This window comes from Colobus angolensis, unplaced genomic scaffold, assembly GCF_000951035.1.
Source record: "Colobus angolensis palliatus isolate OR3802 unplaced genomic scaffold, Cang.pa_1.0 Scaffold322, whole genome shotgun sequence".
NCBI lineage: Eukaryota > Metazoa > Chordata > Mammalia > Primates > Cercopithecidae > Colobus > Colobus angolensis.
The window spans coordinates 159,770-178,259 of NW_012116511.1; the positions used below are offsets into that span (position 1 = coordinate 159,770).

The window sequence follows — 18,490 nt, forward strand, 5'->3', positions numbered from 1 at the left end:
TTTGAAAAGAAGTTCTGAATTTGAGCATATTTTACATTAGTGTTTCTGTTGGACTATGACTGAAAAATACTCGTTTATCTCCTCTTGAATCAAAGTGTAATGGGTCTTGTGTAATTGAATCGAGATTCCTTTGCTTATCATTTTTGTGTATGTGGTTTTTGGACAGTTTCTGAAATTGTACCCTTTTGGAGAGGTTGCCTTTGCGTCATTATTGGAACTTGTTTGCAGTTGCAAGTCATTTTTGGAGACAGAAAATGTCCCTTGGAAAATATTGTGCTGATTTTTTTTTTTTTCCTCCAATCTATGAATTGTGGAACTTGGGTCACAGATTGAATTTTGGCATTCAACTCTCCCAGAGCAGGGTAGTATCCAGCTTCATTTTGTGAGTGATTGCAGATGCCTTTTTACCATTTGGACTTTCTTGTGTTCCAAATAAATGACCAGTCTGTGAAATTTTAAGCCAAATGGGATACAAAGGGATTCCTGGTTTTCAAAGGATCGTCTTTAATTTTGCATTTAAAAGGCAGTATTGGCTTCATTTTTAGAAATTAAATACATTATAGCTGTTGCATAATTTGCCACCTCCTACCCTCACCTCCCCTTAAATAACTGAAGGAGAAAAATGTGGGTTGATTTTGTGTACTTGAATAAGAAAGCTGAGAAGAACTTCAGCTTCATCCTGTGACTGGCTCAAATGTCTTTATGTGATCCATAATATTGTAGAAAAACCTCAGATTCAAATGAAAGATATAGTGAGTGAGTGGGCTGCCTGAGTTTATTTTAACTATTTATTTGAAACATGGCAAGTTGAGAATAGTGGGACACCAAGGCACAGTTAAGCATCAGGAAATAACTTCACGTGTTGCCCATTGCATCCTTGACGATTTGGCTAAAACAGAAACAGCTGTGATTCCGAATGCCCTATAAATTTCAAATGTTGCTGTCGCACACTTTATGAGCTGATTTAATAAATAACCACCCGTATGTCTTTGGTGACTTGCTTTCAATTTTCTTTACAAAAATGCAGAATATTTGGGGCCCTTTCTTAATGCTAAATGAAAAGTTGTGTGCATTTGGCTCAGTAAAGCAAAGTAGCCTTGAGAAATGGGCTCGCCTAGAAATTGACTCCATTTTTGTGGGAGAACGGGTGAAAAGGGCAGTTTCCTGTGTTGCTGCCAAAAGGTCTGAACAATTTGTAGTAGCTTGTGGCTAGAAAACAACTTCTGTGAGGCAAAAACAGCAACTCTAAACTGGCTCTGGGTATGTGTGAGAAAATACTCTTTTTTTCTACTTGATTATTAGGCTTCATAGAAAATTTCTTTTATAAAGTGAATTTTTAATCTCAACCCCTTGAAAATTCTATTTTAGCTGATTTAGATAAAAGTCTGGGGAAATATATTTGAAGTTCGTGCTAGTGGGAAATAATGTGATACTTTAAAAAAAAAGTAGCATTTGTATTTTCTTTTATTATGGCCATGTTCTTGGTTGGTAATCCATGTTTTTCTCCTGCCTTAAGAATGAAGTGAATTTTGGCATCTTAGGCATGTATTTTACAGGATTGGATCTTATGTATTTTTTTTTTTCTTTAGTTAACTGATTAAAAGTGTGTTTTCTTTGTAGTTCCACTTGGGCAATGTCTTCCATTTTGTAGTAAAAGCATGTTTACAAAATACTATGTGTAACTACTGGTAATTGCCATTTATTAGTACTTACAGTGTGCCAGACACTGTGCTCATGTTCTTACATTGGTTACACCTTTTACTTGTCTGGATAGGGGAAATAGCTTAAGAGAGGGTGTTATGTAGATGGAAGATGGTTGGAACCGGGATTTGGAGTCCTGTCTGTGTGTTGCTAATTATTATTAATACAAAATAGTTACTATTACAGATGTTCATTTTGTAGAATCAAATCAGTTAAAGAGGATTCTTGTAGAACGGGCTTGGATATGTGGAATGAAGATAGAGTTGGTTTGACTTGGTTTTAATGTTTTCACTAAACTCTGTCTTTGTTGCACTTCCACCATACCTGAACACCTGTGTACTTAATCATTTAATGTAATTTTGCGGTCCCAGCAATTAGCATCACGTGCACACAATCATGTTTTTATTTAAATGCTGCCGACTTTGCTTTGCTTTACTTTGTTGGACTTAATTTTGATTTTTTTTTCCATCTTCTGTTGGGGATATCTGTTGGCTTTTTGTTAAAATGCAGGCAGTTGCCCAATAAGGCATAATCTTTTTCTTATCTCAATATTTTGTCCTATTCATCAACATCAGTTTCTTCTTCATTGTATAGTTAATAAGGAGGCCGATGTTCACCATCTAGTATGGTGGTTCCCAGCCCAGGTGATGTTCCCTAGGGGAGATTTTTTATCTCTGCGACTTGAGGGTGTGCTAGTGGTATCTAGTGTGTGGCGGCCAGCCGTGCTGCTAAACACCCTACCGTTCACAGGGACAGCTTCTCACAGTAAAATGTCGGTAGCCTGGAGGCTGAGAGACCACGACTTAGCTAACACAGGGCCTAGGCTAAATCTAATCCATTGGAAGCTCTGACTTCATGAGATGTTTTTTCATAACAAAACAACTCAGTAGTAACTAGGGAAGCTCCCCCCGCCCCCATCCAGAGTCTCCCTCTGTTGCCCAGTCTGGAGTGGCTCAGTCTCGGCTCACTGCAGACTCTGCCTCCTGGGTTAAAGTGATTCTCATGCCTCAGCCTCCCAAGTAACTGGAGCTACAGGTGCACGCCACCACGCCCAGCTAATTTTTGTATTTTTAGTAGAGATGGGGTATGGCCATGTTGGCCAGGCTGGTCTCAAACTCTTGACCTCAATTGAGCCACCTACCTTGGTCTCCCAAAGTGCTGGATTATAGGCTTGAGCCACTGTGCTTGGCCTGGAAAGTTTTTCTCTTCTAGAGGTGGAGGAAGAATATATCCATCTGCTTTCTCACCCCGTCCTAACTTAACACCCATTTACTGTACACTGGATTCTCTTTCACTTGCTTCCTATCTTCACCCCTGCTTAGGAGAGGTCACACTTTAAACTGATATCTGCCATTCCATTAGCCACGATAGTTGACTGCTTGTTAAGAGTTGTACCTGAACTACCTTGGCTTGGGGTGGGAGAGAAGCCAAAGAATGAAAGGGATACCCACCAAAGATAAATTTCACTTAAGACAGTTTTGGCTTGGATGAAGGTCCTAGTATGCCTCTCAGGATTATATTGAGTACCAAAGAATGCAGTTGTGATTAAGACAAGTTTGAAGTACATGTCTGTAGAGTCAAGTGTTGATTTGTAAATTGAAAGCCAACATACAATGGTTACATGGAATTTTCAGAAGATCTTGAAAAGAAGAAACTTCTCAGTTAATATCTAAAAAATATCCACCTTGTTAGTAGAAAAATGGACTGATTTATTACCTTGGAAGTTCTTGGGCCTACACTTTGTGATTTTGACTAAATTTGAAAAGTTGAAAAGAGCAACTTGTAGTGGTCTTTTATGCTTGATGCCTTTGCAGGTCCTTGGGAATCTGTACCTCCTTTCTTCCCTCCATCCTTTATAAATGGCTCCCGTTTTATCCTACTTCATCCTCTGTTCTTATGCTGCTTTGCATATGGCTTTCTGTAGATAGTTCTCAGAATGGATTATAATTATGCACTTACTCCCTGTGTCCCTTACTGGGCTATGATGTCCTGGCACAGTGCTCATTACATCATAGCCAGATTCCTAAATTTTGAGTGAATGAATGGTGGAGGAGAAGGAGAAGCATAAACATCTTAGCAGTCTTAACACTGAATAAGGGGAAATGGTTGGTAGGATGATGAAAAGTCAGGGTGCTGAGGAGGGCACCTGAGTAAGTGAAGGTAGGAATTGTTGCCTTAGCTTGATCATCTTGGTGCTGTGCATGTTCCTTTTTGATGTTGGAGGTCTGGATGAGTGAGGCTAGGAGGCTGGCAGGCTAGCGTGTGGTCTTGGCTATATCTACAGGTCCTAAGAGGTGTTTACGTTTTTCACCTGAGGTTCCTCCAAGCTGAAGAATGATCTGCCTATTTGCTGTTATATGGATTTAACCACTCAAGTCCGAGTATTTTTAAAAAATTGATTATTTAATTCTGGCCAGGTACAGTGGCTCATGCCTGTAATTCCAGCACTTTGGGAGGCTGAGGTGGGAGGATCACTTGAGGTCAGGAGTTCGAGACCAGCCTGGCCAATATGGTGAAACCCTGTCTCTACTAAAAATACAAAAATTAGCTGGGCATGGTGGTGTGTATTCATAATCCCAGCTACTTGGGAGGCTGAGACATGAGAATTACTTGAACCCAGGAGGTGGAGGTTGCAGTGGGCCGAGATAGAGCCACTGTACTCCAGCCTGGGTGACAGAGTGAAACTGCGTTTTGGAAAAAAAAATCAATTAATTCTTTATTTCTATCAGGAAGAAAGGGGTTTCAAAGCAATAGAAATGGCCCTTGATGTCCTGCAGTGATTGTAAAATGACAGCACTCTTGTAGCACCTGGAATTTTGGGCTGTGCTTCTTACAGTCTCTTTGGGCAGACATGCTTCCTTAGCCTTCACTTCTACTGGTCCTTGAATTTGAAGAAACACAGCTTCATTTTACTATGGGGTTTATATGCTTATGTGCATTAGTGTTACCATTAGTGACTTGGGTTAGAATAAATAGTAACTCTATAATGTACATGTTTTGGTTTTGTTGAATTACATGAAGGCATTTATTAGACACTTGAGTTCAATCTAGAGATAATTGTGGGAAAAGCTGTTTCTTTCAGCGAAAGGCCCACTAACAGCGCATTGGTGCTTATCACTTGTGGCCATGTCATTGGACTTGTCCCTGGCAAATTGAACATGTCTGATTGCACAGATGTTTGCATGGTTGAACAAATTATATTTGGATAATAAACTGTTATGCCTATAGGTGATTAGGGAGGCAGGACATAGTTGCATATGGACTACTTTGGTAAGAGAATTAAGAGAGAATATTACCATTTTCATAAAAGGGGAGAAAACAAAAGCACTTTTTGAAAGTAAATTTTCTTGTATTCTTTAATGGTTATGTGGCCTTAAACTTATTAATATTACTGGGGCAGATTTACCTTTTCTTCTAAATGACTAGTTTTTTTTTTTGGTGGGGGCATGGGTAACAGTTTGTTAAACAGAATGTTAGATTTTTCCTATTGGAGGATAGCTGTAGTTGGATTGTGGCTGAGAACATGGGAACATCCAGTTACCAGTGTTACATCTTTTTAAGTCTGTAATTTTTTTTGCTTTATGTACAGGTGTGAAATATGTACAGGTATGAAATAAGTTTTCTAAGAGCCTGGGAGTATGGATTGAGTAGGGAATTCTCATAGGATTTCTGAGGATTGCTAAGGGTCTGTGTATTAGTCTGTTCTCATGCTGCTATGAACAAATACCCGAGACTGGGTAATTTACAAGGAAAAGAGGTTTAATGGACTCACAGTTCCACATGGCTGGGGAAGCCTCAGGAAGCTTACAATCATGGTAGAAAGGAGCTCTTCACAGGGCAGCAGGAGAGTGAATGAGTGCCAACTGAAGGGGGAAGCCCCTTATAAAGCCATCAGATCTCATGAGAACTCACTCACTATCACAAGAACAGCATGGGGTAACTGCCCCCATGATTCGCTTCTCTCTATCTGGCCTGACCCTTGACACATGGGGATTATTACAATTCAAGGTGAGATTGGAGTGGGGACACAGAGGCAAACCATATAATTCCAACCCGGTCCCTCCCAAATCTCATATCCTCACATTTCAAAACACAATCATGTCCTTCCAACAATCCCCCAAAGTCTTAACTCATTCCAGCATTAATTTAGAAGTCCAAGTCCAAAGTCTTATCTCAGACAAGGCAAGTCCCTTCAGCCTATGAGCCTGTAAAATCAAAAGCAAGTTAGTTACTTCTAGATAAAATGGGAGTACAGGCATTGGGTATTTACCATTCCAAATGGGAGAAATTGGCCAAAACAAAGGGGCTACAGGCCCCACGCAAGTCTGAAATCCAGTAGGGCAGTAATTAAACTTTAAAGTTCCAAAATGATCTCCTTTGACTCCATGTCTCACATCCAGGTCATGCTGCTGCAAGAGGTGGACTCCCATGGCCTTGGGAAGCTCTGCCCCTGTGGCCTTGCAGGGTACAGCCCCACTCCTGGCTGCTTTAATGAGCTTGCATTGAGTGTCTATGGCTTTTCCAGGCACACGGTGCAAGTTGTTGGTGAATCTACCATTCTGGGGTCTGGAGGACAGCGGCTGTCTTCTCACAGCTCCACCAAGCAGTGCCCCAGAGGGGACTCTGCGTGGGGCTCTAACCTTATATTTCCCTTCCACACTGCCCTAGCAGAGGTTCTTTCTGAGGGCTCCACTCCTGCAGCAAACTTCTGCCTAGACATCCAGCTGTTTCCATCCATCCTCTGAAAGCTAGGTGGGAGTTCCCAAACCTCAATTTTTAACTTCTGCGTGCCCACAAGGTCAACACCATGTGGATGCCACCAAGGCTTGGGGCTTGCACCTCTGAAACAATGGCCTGAGCTGTACCTTGGTCCCTTTTAGCCACCACAGCTGGAGCTGAAGCAGCTGGGATGCAGGGCACATGTCCAGAGGCTGCACAGAGCAGCGGGCCCTGGGCCCAGCCCACAAAACCATTTTTTCCCTCCTAGGCTTCTGGGCCTGTGATGGGAAGTGGCTGTTGTGAAGGTCTCTGACATATCTTGGAGACATTTTTCCCATTGTCTTGGGATTAACATTTGGCTCCTTGTTACTCATGCACATTTCTGCAGCCAGTTTGTATTTCTCCCCAGAAAATAGGTGTTTCTTTTTTATTGCATTGTCAGGCTGCAAATTTTCCAAACTTTTATGCTCTGCTTCTGTTTTAAACATAAATTCAAATTTTAAATCATCTTTTTGTAAACACATAAAATTGAATACTTTCAGAATAATTCAGGTCACATCTTGAATGCTTTGCTGCCTGGAAATTTCTTCTATCAGATACCCTAAATAATCTCTCTTAAGTTCAAAGTTCCACAGATCTCAAGGGCAGGGGCAAAATGTCACCAGTCTCTTTGCTAAAGCATAGCAAGAGTGACCTTTACTCCAGTTCCCCACAACTTCCTCATCTCCGTCTGAAACCACCTCAGCTTGGACTTCATTGCCCATATTAGCATTTTGGTCTAAGCCATTCAACAAGTCTCTAGGAGGTTCCAAACTTTCTCACATTTCCTATCTTCTTCTGAGTCCTCCTAACTATTCCAACCTCTGCCTGTTACCCATTTCCAAAGTTGCTTCCACATTTTTGGGTATCTTTACAGCAGCACCTCACTTCTGGTACCAATTTACTGTATTAGTCCGTTTTCATGCTGCTATAAAGAAATGCCCAAGACTGGGTAATTTTTAAAGGAAAGAAGTTTAATTGACTCACAGTTCCACTTGGCTGGGGAGGCCTCAGGAAACAAAGTTATGGTGGAAGACACCTCTTCACAGGGCGGCAGGAGAGAGAATGAGTGCTGAGTGAAGGGGGAGGCCCCTTATAAAACTATCATATCTTGTGAGGACTCACTATCAGGAGAACAGCATGGGGGAAACTGCCCACCTGGTCCTGCCCTTGACACACAGGGATTATTACAATTCAAGGTGAGATCTGAGTGGGGACATAGAGCCAAACCATATCAGTCTGCTTAAAGTTTGTGGCTGTGAATTTATATTGAGAAAAGTTATTGTGGCTGTTTTCATTTTGGCTGCTTGGGTGCACATCTGAAGTAAGGCCAAGTTAAATGTAACCATAAAGAGGGTGAGTGTGCTGGAGGTAGGGCGGGGCAAAGGAGTTAAGATGTGATTGGGGCCCATGGGACCCAAGCTGCTTAAGGAAGGGAGTGAAGATTGGGGCACTGGGAAGGTGGTATGGGCATAGGATCCTCAGTGTTACAGAATTGTTGGAGAAGAGAGATTGAGCTGGAAAGATAGATATTCAGAGGTTGGGGTGCATGAAATGAGATAATTATATAGAGTAATAAGTCTAGGGCAGGATTTTTCAAAACCTAATATTAGAGAGTCATGACCAGTATTTTTAAAAAATGCTAAAAAATCTAACTCCTATGGAACTTTTAATGAATTTTTTTTTTTTTTTTTTTGAGATAGGGTCTCACTCTGTCACCTAGTCTGGAGTTCAGTGGTGTGATCTTGGCTCACTGCAACCTCTGCCTCCTGGGTTCAAGCGGTTATCCTGCCTTAGCCTCCCGAATAGCTGGAAATACAGGCACGTGCCACCACACTTGGCTAAATTTTTTTTTTGTTTTTAGTAGAGACAGGGTTTTGTCATTGACTAGGCTGGTCTCGAACTCCTGACCTCAAGTGATCTGCCTGCCTCGGCTTCTCAAAGTGCTGGGATTACAAGTGTGAGCCACCGTGCCTGGCCTTAAGTGAATTTAAAAAGAAGTTGGTCGGGTGCGATGGCTCACACCTGTAATCCCAGCACTTTGGGAGGCTGAGGCAGGCGGATCATTTGAGGTTAGGAGTTTGAGACCAGCCTGGCCAACATGGTGAAACCTCGTCTCTACTAAAAAATACAAAAATTAGCCGGGTGTGGTGGTGGGTACTTGTAATCCCAGCTACTCAGGAGGCTGAGGCGTGAGAATTGCTTGAACCTGGGAGGCAGAGGTTTCAGTGAGCCAAGATCAAGCCAGTGCACTTCAGCATGGGTGACAGAGCGAAAAAGAAAAAAAAAAAATTCCAAAAGAAAACCTAACACACAACAAGAAGGATTCCTCTTGGGAAAGGAAAGAAATAAGGAAGGGGAGGAAAGAGATGCCCCTTTTTTTCTAGCTGAGGCAATCTGCTGTCAGGGAGAAGGCTTTTGGAGTGGAAGGGTTGGGGCTAGATTTAGCATGAACTCCCCAAGCTTAGCCTTGAGTCTTGATCAGGGTGATCACATAGTCATTTAAAGATATTGTTTTCATTAAAACTGGGTGTGTTTACTGTGCATTTGTGAACTGGGTTGGGATGTAAATATTTCCCTCTGGGTCACAGTTGGAAAAATTTGAAAGCCAGTTCTTGGGGCATGACCGTGGGAATGGGTAACTGAGATAGTGAGAAGAACAGGATCACTGAGATTTGTCTTTTAAGTAGGAATGCATACACACTCACATAGTCCTCTGCCCTGTGCCTTATAGAAAGGAGCAAGAATACGGGTAATAACTAAAAAGTGTACACATTTGGAATACATTAGATATGTGAAGGCTTGACTTGGATTCCGGCTCCCCCTCAACACTCCTTTTTCCACTGACTTTAAACATTGTAGAATGGTAGGGAAAAGCATGGTCCAGAGATACTGGTTGAACTTCTGGCTCCATCCAGATAGCTCCAGCTTCATTGTCAGACTGGGAGAAATAGATTAGACAAATGTCAGGGTCTGGGGCATCTCTAAGATCTTGTGTCTGTAAAAGCTGTGCAATGAGGAGAGGGGACTTTTGATGTGCTTTGGGTCACAGGGAGAGAGTTTCTGGAACGTAGTTATGTCGTTGCCTACAAAACACATCACCAACAGTCGATAATTGAAAACTGACTAATTTTTAGAGGGTTGTGAAGGTAAAAAAAAAAAACTCTGTAAAAGATCAGTGAGCACCGTCTTGGGAATTGCAAGATAGAAGTTGCACCTTCTTCCTTTTTCTGTTGTCTTGACTACTTTAAATATATCTATATTAGCATTGACGTCTGAGTGTGATTTTGCCTTTGCCTTTGAAATGTAAGTGAAAACGGACAAACATATTTGGGCTTTTCTTACCCATTTCTTGATTGTTATGGATAATAAAATCTTGATAGATAGTTGCAAAGCTTTATGTTGCTTTCTAGACTGAATTTGGAAGGTGAAGAGTCTGGTTTCTCTTTGTACATGACCGTCCTGGACAGATGTTGGCAGTGGGAAGCAGGAGGGCTACATTCGGTGGCTCCTAAAAAGGAAGGGAAAGGTGACTGGGAGTTGTGTAGTGGGGAGTTGGGTGATTTGGGCAGAGGCTTAGATTTCTGTAGCCCTTCACCACTAGTCTGTTAGAGTTCAGAGTTCACATCCTATCTCCTTTTCAGGCACCCCATTTCTGGGTGGGCTCCTTGCTGGAGGAGTGGCAGGGGTAAGGATTCTGCATTGCACTGTCTGGCGTGAATGGAGAGTGCACTTCTTCCTCTGGAGAGCACATGTGTGCTGCTTGGAACTCCTTATTGCATGCTTTCCTTAGAAGTGTTGTTAGGATTTGTGGTTTTCAAGTACTTTCAGGTGTGTTAATAGATTAATTGAACTTCCTTCGGTAGGCCTAGGGAATTAATACTCCCTTTAACGACTGTTTCTGTAAAGAGAGAAAATAATAACAGTAGCTAACATTTATTTAGTGTTTATGTCAAGAAACTGTTATTCTACCTGCCTTGTTTTAGATTTCCTTAACCTCATTTTGCAGATTGAGGATTGAAGCTTACACCCCCAGGTTCACTTTTGTCATTCCTTGTCGGTCTCACTCCCCCACTGTGCCCACCCCTTCTTCAGTCAAGCCTTCACTCCATCTGTTGCTGGGGAGGATGCATAGTTCTTTTTTCAAGCTGGTGACTCAAAATCAGGCTTTTGGAATACAACCTATCCTGAATCAGGGACTGTCTATAGATAGGCATGCAGAAGGAGTCGTTCACAGGCCTGCCAGATATTAAAGGTTTAGAGCTGTAAAGTTTGGCCTTCCAAGGATGATCCTTGACAATATTTGATGCTATGTTCTATAAAAAGTTTAAAGCTGATAAATTGTAAGTACAGGGCTTCCTAAGCAGAGCCAGTCAAATGTGAGTGTGTTTTATGTTCAACAGCGTTGGGTGGGCTCAGAGATTCAAGCTGCAAGTTTCATTCCAGGAACAGTTCAGACCCATGGCTGGTAATGACATCACCTCCACAGGTGCCAAATTATTCTCCTCTTTTTTCTAATATAACCTGCCCAAGCTTTTGAAAAAAGGAAAAAGAAAATGTTTAAGTACCACTGGGAGATTTTGTGGTGAAAATAAGTATGAAATCCAGTTCTGGGCGTGTGTGAAGTAGGGAGATGACAGTATGATGGTTTTTGAAAACCATACAGTTCCAGAAATTCCAGTTTTAGGTTACTTGCGTTCAGTCACTCCCAAGAGGTTTTTGTGAGGAGGGGGTGGGATGGAGAAAGGGATTTTCGACTAGATGAGAAACGTAGTAGTGTAAAAACAAAGTCGTGGGTTTGCCCCTTCTCTTTTCCCCCTAATTGAAGACTGGGCTTACAGTGTTTCTAAGACAACGCTGATTGGCAGTGTATTTCGAAGAGGCTGAAGAGCTCTGATTCAAAATGTCCAGCTTGGAGTCAAAGGATTGGATCTTTTTATATGTTTATTAACTAGAATTGGAAATAGAGAGCATAAATAATAAAATAAGAGCTGGCGTCATTTCCACCTTCACTGTTAATATTATATTGTTTTTATCTTTGTACCCTACATTCATGGCTTATGGAATAAATCTTTAAGGAAACACATATTTTTGTACATTTCACAAAGTGAGGCTCATATTCTGATTTTGTTGTCATTTTCCACTCATTGTTATTTTGTGTGCTCTTTGCAATGCCAAGTGATTTTTTTTTTTTTTGAAATGTAGAATTTTATAACTAAGTGACACTTAAAAAGAGATAACTAATCCCTCCTCCTTTAATTTTACTGATAGGAAATTTAGTAAAGTGAAATAAAATAACTTACTTAAAACTACTATTGTTTTCATAACTGGAATTACAATTGGTTCCACCTATTCCAGAACATTTTTCACTATACCACTCTGCCTGTTTTACTTTATCTACTGGGGAAAATTTATAAAGTATTGTTTTCCTCTAGGAGGACTTAAAAGATCATTGACTCCGAGGGTTAAATCTATCTAATTATAACTTTGAGTGAAAAACTGAGACCACCCAAACACAGCTGTTTAGTTAATTTGGCCCAAGCAATTGGAAGAAGTTTGAAAACCATTATGATGTGGCTGGATTGTTGCCATTTTAGGGTTATTTGATGTGAACCTGAAAGGAATAGAGGTTAAAAACACACAGCCATATCTGAAGTATTTCTCTTCTGCCATATGAAAACCAATAAATCCATTAAAGCTTTTAAAATGATTTTGCCAAAGTAACTATCTCATCTCACATGCCAAATTCCTTTTACTCTGGAATATATTCGCTTCATTTTGCTGAATTCCTATAGGAATTTGTAGCTGTGTAATTCCTTTAGCAGTTGCTCATACACAGTCTTATGGCATTTATTCTAATGTCACCTTGAAATTTGACCCGTTTATTAATGTTAACTTTCCATGAGGTTGTCTGTGTTAGTGGTCTAGGTTATCAGCTCCTCAGGGACAAGGCTATTGTATTGCCATTCCCCTTCTTCTTTCTCCCCTCCACTTTCCCTCGACTCCGTAGTGCTAGCAGAGGGCGTTGTGTGTTCTCATTGCTAGGACTTGTCAAAAACGTTCTGAGTACATTTGGGGCTAATTTGAGGACAAGGTCTCTTCTCTGTGTGTGTTTATAGTTGTGCTGGCACTGATGATCGAAGGAATGCCTCTGAAGAATAAGCAAGTCTGGCATGATTGGCATACTTTCAATCAACAGGTAGTTAAAGTTCTTTTTGAGGCAGTAATCCTGGCTTCAGACTCACATTTATTTGCATTTGACCTTAGACTAAATCTAGAAAAATCTATATATGACGGCTCAGGTGAATTTGGTGAGATGAGAAGGAATATCTGAAAAATAGATGATGGAGAATCGTTAGTTTTTGTTTTGCTTGGAAATACTCTTCCACAGAAATGTTCAGAACATTAAATTTGGCATCCTAAAGACTTATTGACAATTTTGTGCATTTCTTGGCTTTCTTTATCTTGAAGGAAGAATTGAAGCTGGTGTGGGGGCAACGGAGAAATTTAGTTTCGAAAGTCTAAGGAGAGCGGGGAAAAAAGGAAGTGACTTTTGTTGCTGGAATCTACTTGTAGGTAGGGAAAGAAGGACAGGAAGAAAGAATGGAAAGAGATCAAGAAATAAGGGGGATAAACAGCCAAATATTAGGGTGGGACTAACTCTGAAAGTCATTTTGAAAAGTTGGTTATACTTTTGGTTCTTTTCCAGAAGGTTTTCAAATGCATGGGGTGGGTGGGGAAACTCCAGTAGAGATGACAGCTTAAGTGTTGCAGAAAGATGATGGAAACTGGCCTGAGTGGCTAGATAGAGTAGGAAGAAACAGAACTAAAAAAAAGAATTCTTTTTTTCTGGCAGCACTCTGCGCTTCTTATAATGCTGTACTTAACTTGTTCTCTAGTGTTGTACCAAAAAGTTTATTCAGTGTAATATAAAGAATCTCTGTTTTGACTGACTGCTTGCTTGCACATGCTTGTTCACTCTCACGCACTCTCTTTCTCTTTCCCTGCACTCTCTCTCAGCTGCTTGTCTCAGAGGAGGCGTTGGAGCTCTCCCTGTCCCTCAATTTGTTCACCATGGAAGTGTCAGGATGTAGATGTGACTGATTCTATGAGCTTCTGGAGAAGCAGCCACACCACATTATAGTCTAAGCACACTTGAGTGATAGCATGTACGCACACATGTACGCTCTCTTCTCTTAGAGAAGTGTATAGTTGTAATATACTTGGCAGAAAGTTTCTTGCGTTGCTAGAGTGGGATCTCATTTCTCTTTAGTCTTTGTTTATTATTCATTATATTTAAATAATAATGGAGCTGCATTCTCTCCAGATCATTTGGAATTATTTGTCGTCTGTTTTTGTTTGGCTCTTGAAAAAAAATCAGTAAAATAATTTGGGAATCCATTTCATGATTGGAGAAGCAATGCTGCTTCCTAAAGATATTTATGTTTACCTTTGGGCTCTATTATCTGTCTCATTATTTCCTGACCCAGCGCTGGGCCACCTCTGACTTAAGCACTAGGACTGGATTGTGTCAGCACTGTACTTAAGGCGTTTATCGTAATCCAGGCGTCCTTGGATTGCACGGTGCCAGCAAGCAAGGTGGTAGCAGTGATCACAGCCTGGGCTGCAGGTGTGAGTTCTGAGGAGGTCTATGGTTTACCCAGTGAATTTACTACTGATAAATGTGAGTTGCTGTTTTCCTTGGGGTGCTTGGTTGTGGGGCAAGTGGTATTTCTGTTATTTACTGTGTTATTGTCCTCAAATGGAAGGATTGCCTGTGAATTTTGTTTCATAGGGTGCCATTAACCCGTTGATGTATGGTACAGGTTAGGATTTTGGTAGTTGGGTTGGCCAGCTTTCCTGGAAGACAGCTTGTATTTTTCTTCTTGAAAGTTATGTGTAACTGTTACAAATTATATTTGAGGGGTTGCAGAAGAAAAAAGTAATAGCAGATTTCTTGTCTTATGCCTCAGTCGTGAGCTTTCCTGGATAGGCACCCTTCACTTTTCCAGGCATTCTGTGTTCCTGTTTTCTGCTGTGATTTTAGTACCAACTTGAGCAGTGAAGGAAGAAGATCCTCCCTACCCCAGTCTCGTAAATGTTATACACGGATGAGAGATTATGGTGATGCTTGTATTTTTTTTGTTTTTTACAAAGCCACTATTCCACATCTTTATATGGTATTTACATCTATAGGAAATTGGAAAGTCCACAGTGAGAGGTGCATTGGGAAGACAGAGATAACAAGAGGAAAGTGTATTTGGCAGAAATGAGCTCCATTTGAGAAAACACTGAGGGGTAAATTCATTCAGAAACGTGAGCTTATCACCTAATTGATTTCAGCTCATTGCCTGGTTGATTTAACATGTTTATGCAAATGAGAAATACCTGGCAACTATTTTTTTTGCCAGGAGGTTAGGTTTCTGCCTTTGCTTAGGATATTGTAAAAAGCTGCTGTTTCAGTCAGTTAGCTTAGTCTAAAATTTCTTTGATTCTCTAATATCTGCACAATAAAGGGTTAGCTAAGTTATTTTCTTGGGTCCTTTCCAGATGTAAAATTACTATGATTCAGGAGGATTGTATAACCCCCCAATTAATTTTAGCATGTCTTCTAGAGACATTTCTAGTTTCTTCTTGCTTTTCTTAGAATTTGATATCTTTTGAAGCTAGTGACCCAGTAGGCCAGTCTTAATCCATGAGAAGCAATCATGCAGGGTGAAGATAGTAAATACCATGTTTCCCACATTTTCTTAATAGGAATCTTAAAAGATGACATGAGATTTCTTACTACAAGTGGGCCGAAATAATATTTGTTCCAGTAGAGTGCTGTTTGACTTAATATTACAATAACTTTATTGAATCGTTAAGATGATTATCTTGGATAATAGAAAAGTAAGATTATAATGCCTAGAATGGTTTGAAAACTTAGGCATGCTGGATTTTTCTTATCGTTTCTTTCTGCCCAACATATATTAAGTAGAACTTTGTGCAAAAGGGTATGTTTGGTTGCTGTGGTGCATACAGAGATAAATAAGACAGACTTGTTTGGTAAGGTGGATAAGATGGGTGCATTGCGCCTGAGTGTAGGAAAGGAAATGCACAGCTTTTTACAATATCCTAATCATAATAATTCAAGACAGACTTGTTTGGTAAGGTGGATAAGATGGGTGCATTGGGTCTGAGTGTAGGAAAGTACTATACACGAGAAATCACTGGACTCTGAGAAGTCCAGTGATTTCTCGTGTATAGTACACAGGGTAGGGGACGCTGTGGCATCTGGGAGAGAGAAGAACAGCATTGAGCTGGGGTAGGCAGGCAAGTCATAGCCTGGTAACTGGACTCTACAGTGGTGCTTGTGATTATGGGCATTCTACTTGGGTGGCTGCCTTTTGAGAAGAGGATTGAGCCTGGAGACAGTGGCTTTTACCTCCAGAATGATAGCATTCATCCTGGGCAGAACTGAGCATACGTCTGGAAAAGGAGAGTCAGGCCAGAGTGTGGAGGACTCTATTCGAGGTGGAAGAATTGCTTTCTGGGTTTGCTTTCCTCACTCAGTGGAGTCACTGAGGTTTCCTGCACAGATGAATGATATGATCAGAACTGGAGTTTAGGAAGATTAGTAGGGTAACAGTGTTCTGGATTCAAACTAGGATTGACAATTTATGAAACAAATAGTCATAGGGAGAAAAATTTACCTGTTGCTAACTTATTTACTGGTTTTATTTACTGTAATCAGAGTCTACTGTTTGTAACTATGACTGAAGTTGTTTTGCACAATACAGAAGTCATCAAATAGTTTTTTAGAGTACTGTCCACTGAAGATAACTAAGCACATAAACCTCAGATAAAGTGAGGAATAATCAGTTTAGTATCCTGATTATCATCTTTTTCCATCCATCCAGTCTATTCAGACATGATATTTATTTTGTAATTAATCCTAACTCTCATCATTCCTTCTCTTTGTTTTTTCCCTAAGGCATTCTTAAGCTACTCTTTTAACAGTGTTTTGAAAGCGTTACTTGGTTGGTCTTGGGTGGGTATATCCCAATTTCCCCCACACCCCCAATTCCTTAAGCAACTAGCTCCATTTTTGTATGATGTTATAGGAAAGTTCTTGTCCCATTTTTGAAAATAATTTGTCCTTAATCCATGTGAAAATTATTTGATTTTCATAGTCTTGGAATTCAAAGTATCTTGGAAAGAAAGTCAAAGTCTCATAGCTAGTAAGTGAAGGAGTTGGAATTGAAATTCAAATCTGCGTAATGCTGAGCTATATCTCTAAGCTTCAATTTCCTTACTTGTAAAATGGAGTCATTGGTAGTATTTCTCATAGAGTAGTCATGAGAAATTAAATGAAATGATACACATAGATTGCTTATCATAATACTGTTATTGCTTGTTTATAAACTACCTTTTAACAGGAATTATAGAAATACAGGGCTTATGAATCCAAAATTAATTCAATTGATAAGGTTATTTTGTGCTTTTTTTAGTTATAATTTTATTTGCAAACTTAACATTTGCAATTACTCGATTTTTAAAACATTAGGTGCTCTTATATACAATAATGAGTGAAACTTGTGTCCTCAATAGTTTCTTTTAATTCTTCCCTACAGACTGTCATTCTCCATGTTTAGCTCTGTTTTGTGTTAATTTTCACTGCTTTTCCCCCCCTGAAATGCAATAGTCCTGTAGTGTCCTACTGGAAACATTGTTCTGTTTGTTACAGCTAAAGAAGTCCCTTTGTCACTCCTTTGAGACATTCTGCAGATGCCATTTTACAGTCCTGAAAAATATGTCCCTCTCCGCCTTGTGCTGTGTTAAATTGTGCATGTATTGTGCTTGATATTTTAATGAAGTCGTAGAGAAAATTTAACAGTAACACTTGTCATATAACAAAGAAAGGCTCTTTCTTGATCTAATGTAGATATGTGTTCCCTGATCCCTTCATAGCTCTGTGTGGTCTGAAAGTAGATCCCCCTACACTTAGATGTGACCTCAGATGGTTGATGCTTTTTAACTACCTTCATAGGAAACTGTTAAAACAACTTCTGAGCAGGAACTCTTAAGTCTTTTGTTGATGTGTATTGCTTTTTAAAGACCTCTTAATTTACATGATCTTAATAGCGTTTTAAGTGGCAAGTACACTCTCTAATTTGCTAAGTGGCTTTAATCCTTGTATTAAGAACTGAGGGAAAAATCTCCTGGGAAATTGCTGTGATAAAATCCAGGAAATTCCTTTCATTCTTTTAAATCCAGTTAAAATCTAACTTAAAGAAAAGTCCTCTGATGTAACAGTGTCTGAAAGCTGCTCAGAGTCCAGTGATTTCTTGTGTATAGTGCCAAGCTCAAAGAGGAATAGTATGAATGTAGCTCTGTGTTTTTGGTAAATCTATACCACATGGCACAATACCAGTTTATTATAACTTTGTTGGGACTTAGTTATCCTGTTTTATACTGCCCTTAAAACTGTTAAGGAGGGCCAGGCTCGGTGGCTCATGCCTGTAATCCCAGCACTTTGGGAGGCTGAGAGGGGTGGATCACTTGAGGTCAGGAGTTCAAGACCAGCCTGGCCAACATGGTGAAACCCTATCTCTGCTAAAAATCTCTGCTAAAAACCCTATCTCTGCTAAAAAACCCTATCTCTGCTCCGCTTAGCCGAGCGTGGTGGTGCACCCCTGTAGTCCCAGCTGCTCGGGAGACTAAGGCAGGAGAATCACTTGAACTCGGGAGGCAGAGGTTGCAGTGGGCCAGATTGCACCACTGCACCCCAGCCTGGGTGACAGAGTGAGCTGTCTCAAAAAAAGAAAAGAAAAGAAGAACTCTTAAGGAGTACAGAGTAAAGGACGAAAACTCTACATTTAAAAATTTTAATGGACTTTATTTAAATTTTTGAAAATTATAACACATGTTCAGTGCGGAAAACTTGGTAACAGAAAAATGCAAATAAAGCAAAATTTCCAGGTACCCACATTTCAGGAATAATTACCGTTACCATGTTGGTTGAACATTTCTAGTCTCTTGTCTATAA

The 18,490-nt window shown here is 40.3% G+C and overlaps 1 protein-coding gene across 5 annotated transcripts in view; it reads left to right on the forward strand.

The window, feature by feature from the left end:
• Positions 1 to 18,490, forward strand: part of EPB41L2 (erythrocyte membrane protein band 4.1-like 2) — a 238,933-nt gene that overhangs the window by 60,482 nt on the left and 159,961 nt on the right. Inside the window, exon 1 of one of the 5 annotated variants that reach the window (XM_011951635.1) lies at positions 13,996 to 14,143. The exons of the other annotated variants lie outside the window; for them this stretch is intronic. The gene's annotated coding sequence lies outside the window, so the exon portion shown is untranslated. Of the gene's footprint in view, positions 1 to 13,995; positions 14,144 to 18,490 lie in introns of those variants that run through there. 5 annotated transcript variants of the gene reach the window in all.